Raw genomic sequence first — 13723 nt, forward strand, 5'->3', positions numbered from 1 at the left:
ATATCATTTTCTCCCCTGGCCTACAGGCCTTGTTGCCCTGAGTCTTGGCAACTATTTTGGATGTTCCCGTAGGCAGGAGAGCTCATAACCTGCTGGGTCCCCCTCGCATGATGAGCACAGCTGAGACCTCTCCTTCGTGGATCTTTAACTCACTTGTGGGCTTGTTGTTGTTGCTGTCTCTCCTTTTCAGGCAGAGAACGTGCCCCAAAAGGAGCTCATCCAACGCATGCAGTGACCAGGAGGTTAGTGCTAATGGCTTCAGCAATTTCTTCTCTCTTTCATATTGGCTGTTGCACTGTTTATCTGACGATGTTTACTGGGGCATGTTCTGAGTTGTAGAATGGGATCCAGAACTCCGCCGTCGATATCAATGAGCTCCAGCTGGTGGTGCCAAGTCGGGAGAATGAAAACAACAACCACTCTGTCAGCCGGGAGCAGGCGGGTAAGCGCGGGGCAGCGGCCGGAGCAGGTCAGGGCACCCCGTAGCCCCGTGCCAGTTAATCACATCGTTTCTTCCTTGCGATCCTCCTCGCTGTCTTGCCCATGCACAGCTGGAGAGCCACTTCACAGCAAACAGCCTTTGTTGCAGGAACTATTCCTTGCTGCTCTCCCCCCTCGCTGGTAGGGTAATTCCCCTGGCAAGGAGCACGCACAAGCACAGCTCCAGCACGCTGCCAGCAAAAGCTGTCACAGCACATGGCCCTGCAGAGACACTGGGTTAGCAGAGCAAATTCGTCTGGTTCAGGCTGCTACAAACAACTTGTAAAGATTCATAAATTGTGGAAGTTTTACCTGTCCTGTGCCTAACCTCGTCTGGAAAGGATGGGTTTTACAATGCTTACATTGGCTTTGGACAACTTTGACTCCTGGAGCTAACTTTTTCTGAAGAGCTTTATGGATGAGACTGCTTTAGAAGACAAGTATTTCAGTGTGTTTCGAGAACGAGAGACACCCAGCTGAGCTGCAGACAATGTCACTTGCTGCAATTTTGAGTCACAACACATAATTGTATCAGTGCCCCTTTTGGTTTTGGTGAAGGGCAGCAGGGAGCTACTTCATGCTGTGTTGCTACACACCATCAGTTTCCCACTAAACCATCACCCATTACACACAGCTCTCACAAGGATATCTTCCTAATAAGCTAATTCTGTGCTCCCAACCGTGACAGTGTCCCATCTCCTTCTTTGGAAAAGTCATCGAGGAGGTTGTGGCCAGAGCTCTCCTGGCCTGGGCCAGATGGCCAGGCCTTGGGGACACACGCACACACATTCCCCCGTGGCAGTCGCCAGAGCATAAGGCTGCCTGTACGAGCAGCATGGCGAAGGTTTAAGCGAAAAGCACCGCTCCCAACGTTAGCAGGGATGAGTAAATACAAATAAAGAATGAGTTGAGCAAATCTGCAAGTTTCTGGTCCGCAGCATGACCTTGTGTGTTTAGTACAAGGGATTTCAGTTTGGGTCTGTCTTTATTAGAAAGCAGACCCAAGCGTGTTCCTCCTCTCCCCTTTTGTTTTTAAAAGCTTGTGGTTTCAGGAGAGCAAATTCTTGGCTTGAATTTTGTTCTGGCTGGTGTGACAGACAGCCAAAGCCTGCTCTAGATTGTCTGCAGAGCGAGGGAGGAGGGTTTGTCACGGAGGAGTTGGGAACAGATGTTTTGGACTCTCACAAGCAGTCTTTATTGATTTTCTCTTCTTTTCTCAGTCACTTCCTGTGGAGGCAGCACAGAACGGTCTCCTCAAGACACTGACCCAGATGTGCCCTCCTCCACATCCGCAGTGACCACTGAGACAGGGAGCGATGAAGTGTTTATTATTTCTGCTGGACCTGGAGCCAGCGGGCTGAGCTTTACCACCTACAGAATACAGGTAGGAATGCTCTTCAGGATCTTGAGCGAGCCACGGGATGTCCCTCTTGGACAGCACTTGTCATATCTGTCCATTTATGCTTAATGCCCACTTTGCAAGAAACATAGTGACTACCAAGCGGTCAGGGAAGTTACTCAGCTCCTCAGCTTGTCAGAAAGCTATTTAACTGTCTCACCAGGCTGATGTGAAAATTAACAGTGTGCGCTCCAAAAAGTTAGGCGCATCTAGTGAAAGCACTGGGGTCCTTTCAAGTACACCCACAGAAACCTGAATCAGTTCAGTAAGTTCTTTCTTGTTCCAGCTCTTTCCCCTGCACTCCTGGTCAATTATTTGCTTAGAAACAGATGATAGCTCAGAAGTCTCAGGTCTGGCTGCCACCTCTTCAACCTGGAGCATATGCCTGACAGAGCACATCCATTACAAGTCTCTATTAAGGCCTTTCCCAGGTCAATACTCTCCTCTCCAGTGCTCTCTCTTTTTCCCACAAGAGGAGAAACAACCAGCTCAAGGAACTCACATGCCCCAGGACAGTCTGTGTAATACTTCTGTCACAGTTTACAAAACAAAAGCATTCTGTATCCCTGCACTTGATTAGGAAATCAGCCAGGAGGCCAGGCTGGTCAGGATTTTCCTACGCTAGTGTAAGACATGCGCTAAGCTTTTCCACCAGTCAGCCATACTGATTAACAGAAAGAGGGGAAAACAGCTCTGGTGCCTTCCCTTGCCCAAACACGTTACCTTCTGCAGAGCAGGGCACTGAGCTGTATCCGTGCCCAGCCTGGGCACTCCTGTACACCTGCACTCCTTGGTCCTTCTTTCCAGTGGAGAGAGCTTCACCTGGTGGCAGTCACACACAAATACAGCTTCTAGACAGGAGGGAAACCCATTTTCCTTCCTCTTTTCCCCACTCTAGTCAGAATGAACAAATACACTTAAAGAAAAACATTTCTATTCTGCCATCCCTTCTACAAGCAATCTAGCAGAGGACTTACATATGTATAAATCAAATACATAGTGTTAAAACAGTTCTAAGTGAAGGTAACCCAAAGAATTAAAGTGATTTACCGCATTATTAACTCAGGAGGCATCTCTTTCTCAGTGATGTCCATACTGCATGCAAGTGAGCCAATGCTCCCAACCAAATCCCTTAAGGAGCAGAAAACCAACCCAGCAAAGGGAAAAGGGCCTCTTTAAAAGCACTTGGTCTTTCCCCACAGCTGAAGACTATCCTCTCCAAGGGGGCTGGAAATTGAGCGCAGCAGGATAATTACAAACCTGCTCTCAAATGAGAGCTCTTCAGGCCACTTGAGTTACTCGATGTTAGAAATAAACGTGTTTACAGTTTAATTTCTAAATGTGTATTTTGAGGTGTAAAATGCAGCTGGGCAGCCAGCTCCTGACTTCAGCCTCTGAGCCCCGCAGAGGGTATGGTGCACAGCTTTTGTGGACCAGGACTAGGCAAGTGGGATGAGTTATCCACTGGAGCATAGCCACTTTCTTGGCAGGAGCTAGGAAGTTATCCTCATGTGAAAAGACATGTAAAATCCTGAGCCTTTTTGGTACAGTAAATAATGCCATCAGACTCGCCTCACCCAAAATGCTCGACTAGACAAAGCAAGCTATAAGGAACTTTCATTAAAAAAATTATCCAGCTCTTTTTACTGAGAAATGGTGGCTGGCCACTTGGTCTTGTGTCCCCAGTAAGTGTGAGCCTCCGCTCTGCTGGGCAGGAGCCAGCGATAAACTGGCTTTTGCTTTTTAACTTTTAAAACCCAGCTGAAGAAATCAATCCCCTGTCGGGGGCAAGAGCTGGGAGAGCAAACACACGTCTTCGGACGTGGACTAGCGTGAGGAAACGGAGGGCAGGATGGCTTTCACATGGCTTCTGAGGTGCCCTCCAGGAGGGTCATGGCTTTCTAAGTCCTGTTTGATTTAAGTCATCGTTCAGCCTTTGGCTAACTTAAAACTATGACCTCTGAATTCTATTCAGACACTACAAGTTTCAGAGGCAAAGGTTTGAGGAAAGAGTATTATCATGGAGGCTTCAAAAAACATTCTTTGCTAAAACATTTTCAAAAAGCTAGAAAATACATTATTCATCTACTTAGTTACTTCCAGTATATCTATCTCAAAACCAGTGGCTAGCTTTTACACAACTTTGGAGGTACTTATAATAATATTAGAATAATAAATCCTAAGACAGGCTGAAGAGGCTTCTGAGGAGAAGACAGCTGGCTTATAAATTTATAAATAAAGATTGTTACTTTAATCAAATCTGAGACTAAGAGCTTAATACTGAAACAAACTTACCCAGAGCCTGAAGCCTCTCCCAGCTTCCTACTGAGATTTTTTTTCTGCTGTGGTAGCTAATTTCTTGCCTCTCTGCCCATCCATTTCCAATATGACACTTTAACTAAATAGTTTATTTGATCTGCAGAAACTTGAGAGATTCAGTTTCTCAGAAATAACAAATGACAAGTTTCTGGTTTCTCAGGACTTTCAAATGCAGGATGCTGTGGGATTTATTTCAGCCCCTCTTTAAGGACTGTGTAAACTTTGGGAATGTGGATTTTGCATTCTTCTCATGACAACCATATTCGCACAGCTGAAAATTAAAAATACATACAGAGTTGTGGAACAGGAGGCTTATATAAATAACAGGTGAAGTATTAGTAAGAATGAAAGGAGATTCATAGGACAGTCAGGGATTCTTTAACTTTTCTGGCTCTAAACCCACATCAATATTAAGGACAAAAATTGTGATTTTAAATGCAACATCAGAACATATAAAGTAAGTATGGAAGACATCTTTAGAAGTCGTCTATAGTTCATGCCCATGTCAGATCAACTCTGCTTGTACACAGAGCTGTTGATGATGGTTTAATGTGGTCTCACCTGCCGATGATGCCAATTTTACACCTGTCTGGATGTCTTGTTCTACTGCTAAAGCACGTTTTCCACCTGAAAAGCATTTCTTATGGGAAATGAAAATCTCCTTGGCTCCAATTTGGGTCTCATGCTTCTTGTTCTATTCACCGCAGACACTGCGAACAGATTACTCCCTTTCTCTTTGTTTTTAATTATTTTTATTTTCTTAATTCTTCCCTAACATAGGGTAAAGAGCACCGCTTACTTCAGTCTTCCCTCCTGAATCATGCATTTTTGAAACTCCTGATTCTCTCATTGCTTGCTTCTGGATTTCTTTCTGTGGGCCCCATCCCCCTTGAAGTTTTGTTTCCTCAGACAGACACATCTGGAGCCTTCCAAGAGCCAAGCAGAGTGGAAGGATTATGTTTTACACAGTGAAGTTTACTACTCTGATCTGTCAGATATCTCCAGTAAAATAAAGCTGTAGATATTTGATGTATTTGGATAGTGAGAGTGGTAGGACTTTATTTCTTGTGTAACTGAAATTTCCCGGTTCAGTGTTAAACCTGAAACTGGGGAACCAAGGTAATACTTTCATCCAGGGGAACCAGCGAACTTCAGGCAGCGTGCTGGAAGAGCAACGAGGAGAAGTTGTATTCCTGTGTCTTGTCCTGAGAAGAGAAGCACTGAAGAAATCAGTCTCTTGCACTAACAGCGTATTTTTAAAGTTTTGATGAAAGATGCTGTAAACGATCTTTATTTACTCTTTTCAGGACAAAAACCTAAAAAGAAGTGTCACAAGCCCAGCCTCGGTGTCTGACTGGCTGACTTCTAATCACACGGCTGCAGCAGCAGATGCTGTTGAGAAGGGGAACGTCCAGCTGGAAAATCACTGTCCCAGACAACGCACGTGGAGTGCCCGCACTTTCCACGACTTCCTGGCTCCAATACCACAGCTACAGAAAAAATGGTGTAGCTGGACCACCAACAGTCCCTTCACAAAGCTGGTTGACAACAGTGTAAGTCTTGCAAGGAGGGGAGGACGTGGTGGTCGGGGTCTGTGACCCAGTACCCCCAGCCGCTCACTGATGGGACTCGTTTTCCCCTTGGCCTACTGCTTTGCCACTCCAAACTGCAGTGCGATACCTATTTCAGTCCATCTTGCTTGGTGTATGGGAAACTCTTTTGCCTAACTGTATTGTAATTTATTCAGGCTTTCCTGAAGCGCTAAGCAGCTGTATTTCCCAGCAGTTAGCACCGGGTGAAGAAATGATCCCCAGTCCAGAAGAACTTTTAAAAAATGCCTTCAGACTAGATTATCTCATTGAATGTTCTGACATGTACCTTTTTTCCCCTGGTTATGCCTTAAATTTGTTTTTAATTGACATACTACTATTGCATTGCGAGGAGTCTGTAGGTGTGGGAGAGATATCTAGGTCTCACTGACTGTAATTATCAAACCAACAGCTTGCTATAAAGCTAACAGAAGATGTTTCTTCTTTTTTAAGGTAATAACAAAGGTTTTTGCTAAAGAATGCGTCTCACCTCTAACATAATCAGGAATTTTAACTTTTAGTTCCCTTGGGATCAAGGTTTCTCAAGATAGCTGCTTTTCATAGCATGACTACTAATTTATTATTATTTTGTGCAGGGTTTTCCTACAGCTGCGAGATCCCAGGGTGTCCCAACCAGAAAGGTAATCTCAGCCACTGAGATAGAGGGAGCATCAGAGACCGTTTACTCTGATTCATCTGCCAGTAATGCCTCATACCCCCTCACTCTGTCTGCACAAAGGCAGCGGAAGCTAAGCTCCTGCAATTTGAAGAAAACCCGGTTTGGGAACCCTTATTTTGGATTTTTAGCCAGTTCCCCTGACAGCAAACATGTGAGGTCCCTGGATCCCTCAAGACTTCTAGGGGCAGCATCTCCAGTTAACAGCCAAAGCCCCAACAGTCTTCTAGAGAGCTCCAACCCACTGAAAATCAACTTGGTCAATGGATCGAAAACAAAGGAGCTTATGGTAGAAACAGATAAAAACAAACCGGTTTTTGTTATTTCTGAAGAAGGGGACGATCAGCAACCTCTGGTCCTAGCAGAACAGCTTAGTCAATGTGGAGATCATCTGTCAGAGCAAAATGCTGTGTATGCTCCAGCTGTGCCAGATAAACAGCCAGTGGTTCTGACTGCTGAGGGGAACAGTTCTGCCAGCTTCACGTCAAATCCTCCCCTTTGGGCAAAATCCCCTGGTTTATACAAAGGTCACATAAAGGCCCCTAGCTCTTCCCGGGACCAGCAGAGCTCGTCCGTTGTAGATGCTAATACCACCGAGACCTCACAGAACTGTGATACCCTAGCTGCTCCTACACTATGCCAAGCTTCGGTCCAGTGATGCCCTCAGAAAGATTGAAACATCAGTTCGCAAAAACATAGGGCAACAGGGACGTGATCAGAGTGGAAGCTGTGCCAAGTACTTGAGTGTAGCAGTGATAGATGGATGCAACTTTGTTAAGAGCAGTCTTTGCTTCCCACCCTTTGGGACTGAGATTACGAGGATATATACCATAGTACAGCATGAATGCCATCTTCCCTTATGCTCACTAACCTCATCTCTGTTCTTCTGCATGAAATTTTGATCTGGTTTATACAAGAAAGCATCCTCTGAAAAGGTACTTCAGACTGCAGAAAACCTTTTCTGGAATAAGAAATGAAAGTAATCTGAGATGGTTACATCGTGGATTATATCTGAAATATGAATCATTCCTCTGTCACTGTGGTATCACTTGAGTCTTTCTGTTGGGAGCTATGAGTTAAATTCTGTTTATAGCTATGCCTGTACAATCCAAGCCTTGCCAAGCCAAGGGTAAGAATTCAATCATGCATGTTTGCGTACAGTTTTGTAAACTTAATTTTAAGCATTTCATAACTTCTGCACTCTAGCACAAAGTTTACCAAGCATTAGCATCTCTAATATTAAAGACCATGATTATCTCATATCCTAACTCTTCAGAGAAGCCTACAGACAAGCTGAGCAACCCAATACTGGATGCTAGTTCTATAAAAGTCTGATGTAGCTTTATCTTTGTTAGGTCTATATAGGCTTAAAACACCTCAGTCCACTACATTTTTAAGTGACTCCTCATGGCAACAGGAACATGTGTTCAAAAACACTGAAATACTAGGAATAGTCTTCAGCATCCAACACTTGGATATTTGCAGCTGCTCTGATCCTATATCCACCAGCTATTTATTGCTGGTAACGCACATTGACTAGGGAACTATTTCCCTTCCTTTAGCAGGCGAGACTTAAAAGACAAAATTAAATGGAGCAAACCTTGAGTGCTCGCTTTCTTTGGACATGAACTACTAAGTGGCTGTGCCTCCCTGATTACAAATCCAGGGCATTCAATGGAACACTGAACCAAAGGGATGCTAGTCCTATTGCCTTTAATAACCCCATCAGTATTTTAATTGCCTCCTGGTGATATTTTCCTATCTTTGCAAGAGGCTCCTGCATGTTCAGGCCACAACTTAGAATTATTTTGCATTCTTAAATGCAAGAAATTCCCTATGAAGCTGTATTTTGCAGCTGACACAGCACATTGTTTCAGAGCAGTAGTATGCCATAAAACAGGTGTCAGAAAGAAATCTCCCATACAAGTCTTCCTCTATATTAGCTATAGTGTGTATCTTAATCCTCCTATGTGAAGGCATTTAAGTCTGATTCCTGAAATATTTAACTGAATTATTTATGATTTCACCTGCTATTACAGCTTCCATTTGACCCCTATTAACGTCTGAGATATGCAACACAAGATTGTAGGTTTTGCCTTATATTTTGTGTGTGTGTTTACGTGTCTACATAGACATATAAGCCTTGCATCTGGTAGCAGAGGAAGCAAAAACATATATGCCCTTTAGCAGTTGACTCAAACATGAACAGCAAACAAGTCTCCGCATTTGTTATCACCAGACTGTGTTGAGTAGTTTTGAAGCACAAAAATCTGGCTCCAAGTTGTTTTTTTTGTTGTTGTTGTTTTTTAAATTAATGTTACGTGATTCAAAGGGAAGAGTTAATATATTTATGATTTAAGAAAATATTTAGAAGTCTTCAGTACTCTAATAATAACAACTTCCACTGCATTAAATTCACATACATTGTAATTCAGAGTCAATGTTCTGTTACTTAATGCATTTCTAAAGATCGAACTACTAAAATCTACTTTTGAAAAGTACCTGTGTTCAGTTATTGACAATAGCTACATTTGAAGGGCTGGAAAAAGTGGCTTTTTCAATAAAAGTGTGTTGAACTATTCATTTATACAATGTAATGACACTGATTTTGTTTATTTTGCTGAAAGACTAAGTTGTATGGGCATTGCCTCAGAGCACCAGTAGATCGCGTGGTGTACACCAACACAGCAACATCCTAGCAGTTGCTGGAATGGAAAGAGCACAAAAGCTGCTGCATCCTTCAGTCAGCAAACAACCAAGGATTGGGTCCTGTTTGATTTCTCCTCAGTAACCTAGCGAGATAATGAGGTGGTTGTTTACACTGACCTCCTCTGCTACCTATCTGTGTAACCAAAGAACAGATTTTTCTAAACCTGTGAAGACTGCCGCCAGAGGCTGGTTTCTGTGGGAATTTGGATTTCCTTTCACAGGCTGCTGATCTTAATGCTGTGTGCCTCTTCCATCGTTGCCTGCTGTAGCACTACATAGTGAGACACGAGACAGTATATCAGATGTCACATGTTCAGCATGGACTATATACATCTGTATGTTGAGAGAGGCCCTTCTCTTGAAGAATATGCAATATTGAACAATGTTGCTTATTCTCAGAACAGATGTGGCTATACACCAAACTATTCAAAGGTGATGTCTTCTGCCACTAGAAGATACTGAAGCCTAACGCCTAAGGGGTGCACGCTGCAGGTACACAAAGACCATCCCTCGCTCTTGGTCAGCCCTGAAGAGCCAGCAGTACAACATAGGGGAGACTTAAGCTTAAGTTCCTGACTTGCCTCTTGATGTTCCTAATTATTTTTTTTTTTTGACAGATCACTAAAATTAACTGATAAAGAGGTATTTGTGTTTTATTTTGTACCTTCAAAGAATTTATAAAGTATTTTCAAATATTTTCCTCCTCTTACAGCTAAAGGAACTGTTTTGAAATTCTCCTCTCCCCTCCTCCCCCGGCCCCAGAACAGAAACAGCTTCCACCCATACTCTTCAAAGAAGTCATAGCACAAATTTAAGAAATTCTGAAAGCTCCGGGTGGAATAAAGTGCTCTAATACTCTCAGCTGTAAATATTGACTAGGATTCGTTTTTAAATAGTGTTACTTATGGCATCTATTTTGTTCCTAACAGCTATGTTACTTCTGAGAGCTATGCTGCCACTTTTTAATGACAGAAAAACTCACAACTCATGCATGAGCTCGGGATTCAGTTTTACCTTTGTGGTAAAGCAGTCAGTTTACTGTGCTATTTTGCATACTGTAACTAAGCAGCAAATAGGATAAGCATGCTAAACACTTGCTGAAGAGGAGGAAAATAATTTCAATCACAATTGCATGGGAAAAAAATGTCCAAGAATATTATGGAGCTAACAAACAGAAGGAATATTCAGTAAAACTGGATTTGAAGAATGTTCACTTTTTTAAAATTAATTATTCTGGAATATACTAGGCCATCCCTCTAGCCAATGTGTTAGGTAGATTGAATAGGACAAAAACAGGTGGACATTCCCTACTTTTTCATTGTTGAAACAGAGCTTCAAAATAAAAGCTTGAAGCTATATAGGCTGACAAGAATCCTGTGTGCTAGTTTCTTATCAGGTAGTTAAAATGGTTCAGAATGGAAGCTCAATGGGAAAACAATCCAAAAGATTTAACATGCAGCTAATGCATCCTAACTTTGAGGATTCAGAGTAGCATTCAGCAAGAAAAATCCATTTATAATGTCTTAGCAGAAACATGAACTGAGGTTTCCTTTCAGAAATCTAACTTTTCTTTAAGAGCAGTTGATTACAAAGCATCCTACTCATAACTGTTTGGTTTGGTTTTCTTCCATGAGAAGAGCACATGAGCCATAACAAAACACAATGGACTCAAACAGTCCAGTCAGTTACTAGATTTTATTCTAAACAATTAAAGATTAATTTGGATTGCAAGGAAAAAAGATTAAGTCCTAAGCCAACACTTACCTAGCGAAAGCAAGCAACTGAAACTCAGCAGCACTGAAAAGAATACCCAACAGAGACCAAATATAGCTTCAACATATATTCATGGTCTGTCTAGAAATGTCTTTGATGTTAAACCTCATATGGCACACTTAGCATTTTTTATAATTCATTTCCTATGGAAACTAATGAGCTTAAGGGTGAAAATACCTCATTGAAAGTCAAAATGGTGAAGTGTGAAGAAAAGAAGGATGACCTGAAAAGCAGATTTAGAAGCAATCTTTGCATATTAAGCATTGCTGTGGGAAATAGTATAATTAGTTTTCTTCAGAAGTTATTCCTTGGAATTGTGTAAGTGGTATTTCAGCTCCCAAACATCATGCAGAAAGAATGTTAGATAAAATAGGTGGCAAAAATGCCAAATCCCCACACATGCTTTCTAAAAATCAAGAGATCCTTTTCCTAACTTTCAGTAATACAGTGACTGTTGGTTTATTTTTAGAGGGCAGACTGTACAAAACAAGCCCCCCTTCCAGCAGAAATTTCTAAGAGGCCGTAAGAAACCAGATTTTCAGAGCATAATTTAGAATTGAGCATTCTCTTCTCAAATGCCTTTTACTCGAATCAACTTATTTCCCTAAGCTCCTGCTGTAGGCTAAGCCATCTGCACTACACAGTTCTACTGAAGACTAGAAATTGATACAAAATGGATGCATTTTGTTTGCAGAATGAATGAGCTAATGATTGATCTTTGAGTGTCAAAGACCAAGATTTTTCTATTAAATTCAAGGAAAACAGTATCAGAGCTTAAACACAAATTATCCTACGCAGTTGCTGATTCAAGAGACACACTGAAGGCTCTCAGACTAACACTGACTGTTGAGATCAGTATGTTGTCAGCTATTCCAGCTGCAAAAGGCCATATATTGTATCCTCTTTCTCACAATCGTGTTACCATCTTTCATTATTCTTTACAGAGGAAGTGCTCAGAAGAGCTTATGCTGGGCCAGAACTGATCACTTGATCGGGTATAAATCCAAAATCAGCAGCTTCCTCAAACTAAATGAGTTACAAGTCATTTGCTGACATAACGGGGTATAAAACACTTAAATCCACCAGTGTAAGTACAGGGCAAGCCAAAACCATTGCAAGGTTTAAGGTCTGTCAGCTTGTCTTTACGGCGTACAGAACAACACAGCATTTTTGCTTTTACATTACTTTACCTGAGTTTGATTTTCTCTTGGTCTGAAGACAAATGACAGCTGGTTTAAGAACAGCAATACAGATTAGCTACAACATTAAAGGATATCCAGCTTCAAGTATGGGATTGGCAGCAGCGCAAAAATCCTAGGATGCTAAACTGCAATGTGAAGCTTAAGAACTCTGGCATCACTGTCTTCCAACTCAGATAGAATGGGGTGCAGACAAGTCTTCCTATTTACTCAGCAAGGGAAAAGTTCTATTCAGAAAAAGTTCTATTAATAGTAGCCATTTGAAATCTTATCATTTATACAAATTAGATCATTGTAAAGATGAACACAACATGACAATCACTTTCTCTAGCCTGCTATTAAATCAATAGTGGTCTAATGCTTGTCACTGCAGTGTTTACGGTGTTGCAAGAAATTAAAATAGTATCTGCTTTTTTAAAAGTAGTAAAACTTTTTATTTACTAGCATCTTGAAGTAATCTTGTTGACAAAAATTAATTCTATTTAATAATTTTTCACTTATATAATTCATTATAAATCCTTTAGAGATACTGATGATCCTTTGTGAGAATTTCTTGAAATGACACAAAACTTCATGTCGCTTCCAGTTACTACAAGTTCAAAGATATTTAGTTGCAAAAATCTCAACATTCAAATAACTGATAGCTTGACCAAGCATTAACAAGTGTTGCATGCATACATCCATTTCTGTGGCGAGAGAATATGCCACAGAAGAAACAGAAACAGACAACTTCAGTGAATATCTTTTTTTTTTAATTAATAACTTCTTAGTTCAGGAAAAAAATAAATCACAAAAGAGAACTGGAAGAACTACTCTCCACCTTCTTTATAAAAGAACTTCCTCAAAGAGAGAGACTATATACCTTGTTCACTACTATGTCAAACCCTATCGTAATCACCTTGGTTTCACATCTATTCTACCACATTTCATGCTCAGCTTCCAAATATCTCTTATAAAGGAGGTGGGGGTGTGCTTTAGACAGGTTAAAAATATGCTGCACCTTTACAGTATTTAAACAATGACACCAAGCATAGTTCATACATTTATCACATTAACTATCACCTGGTAACCATACATTTAAAAAGGTCTAATGTATAGAGTATGTAATACCCATGACAGATACTCTTACTTACTTAAGAGCATATAAAGATCAGGATTTATTCACCCTCCCCATCTGCAAGTTAATTTCTCATCTCTTCCTGGTACAATATAAACGACAAAAAAAAAATCCCTTCATTCCATTGCACTACTGCAACCCCATATGCATAGAAAGGCAGATTAATTATCTGTAACAGGGAAAAGGAAGAGGCATTTATAAAAGGAATTTGAAGAAAGTCTACTGCACAGGTAGTTTAGATGTTAAGTACATGAGTTTTGTTGTTTCATTTTTTTCCACCAATTTTTTTTCTTTAAGTCACATTAATACATCCCTATACAAACATAACTTGGGTAAGTGCAAGTGAGGTTGTACATAGTACTGTAGACACATTATTCTTGACCAACAAAACAAATTCAGCACAAGAGGCTTGAACACTAGCACAGTGACAAGTCTATGCTGAAAGCCCATCTGGGGTGTGGG

The sequence above is a fragment of the Gavia stellata genome, chromosome 21 (assembly GCF_030936135.1).
Source record: "Gavia stellata isolate bGavSte3 chromosome 21, bGavSte3.hap2, whole genome shotgun sequence".
NCBI classification, from domain to species: Eukaryota; Metazoa; Chordata; class Aves; order Gaviiformes; family Gaviidae; genus Gavia; species Gavia stellata.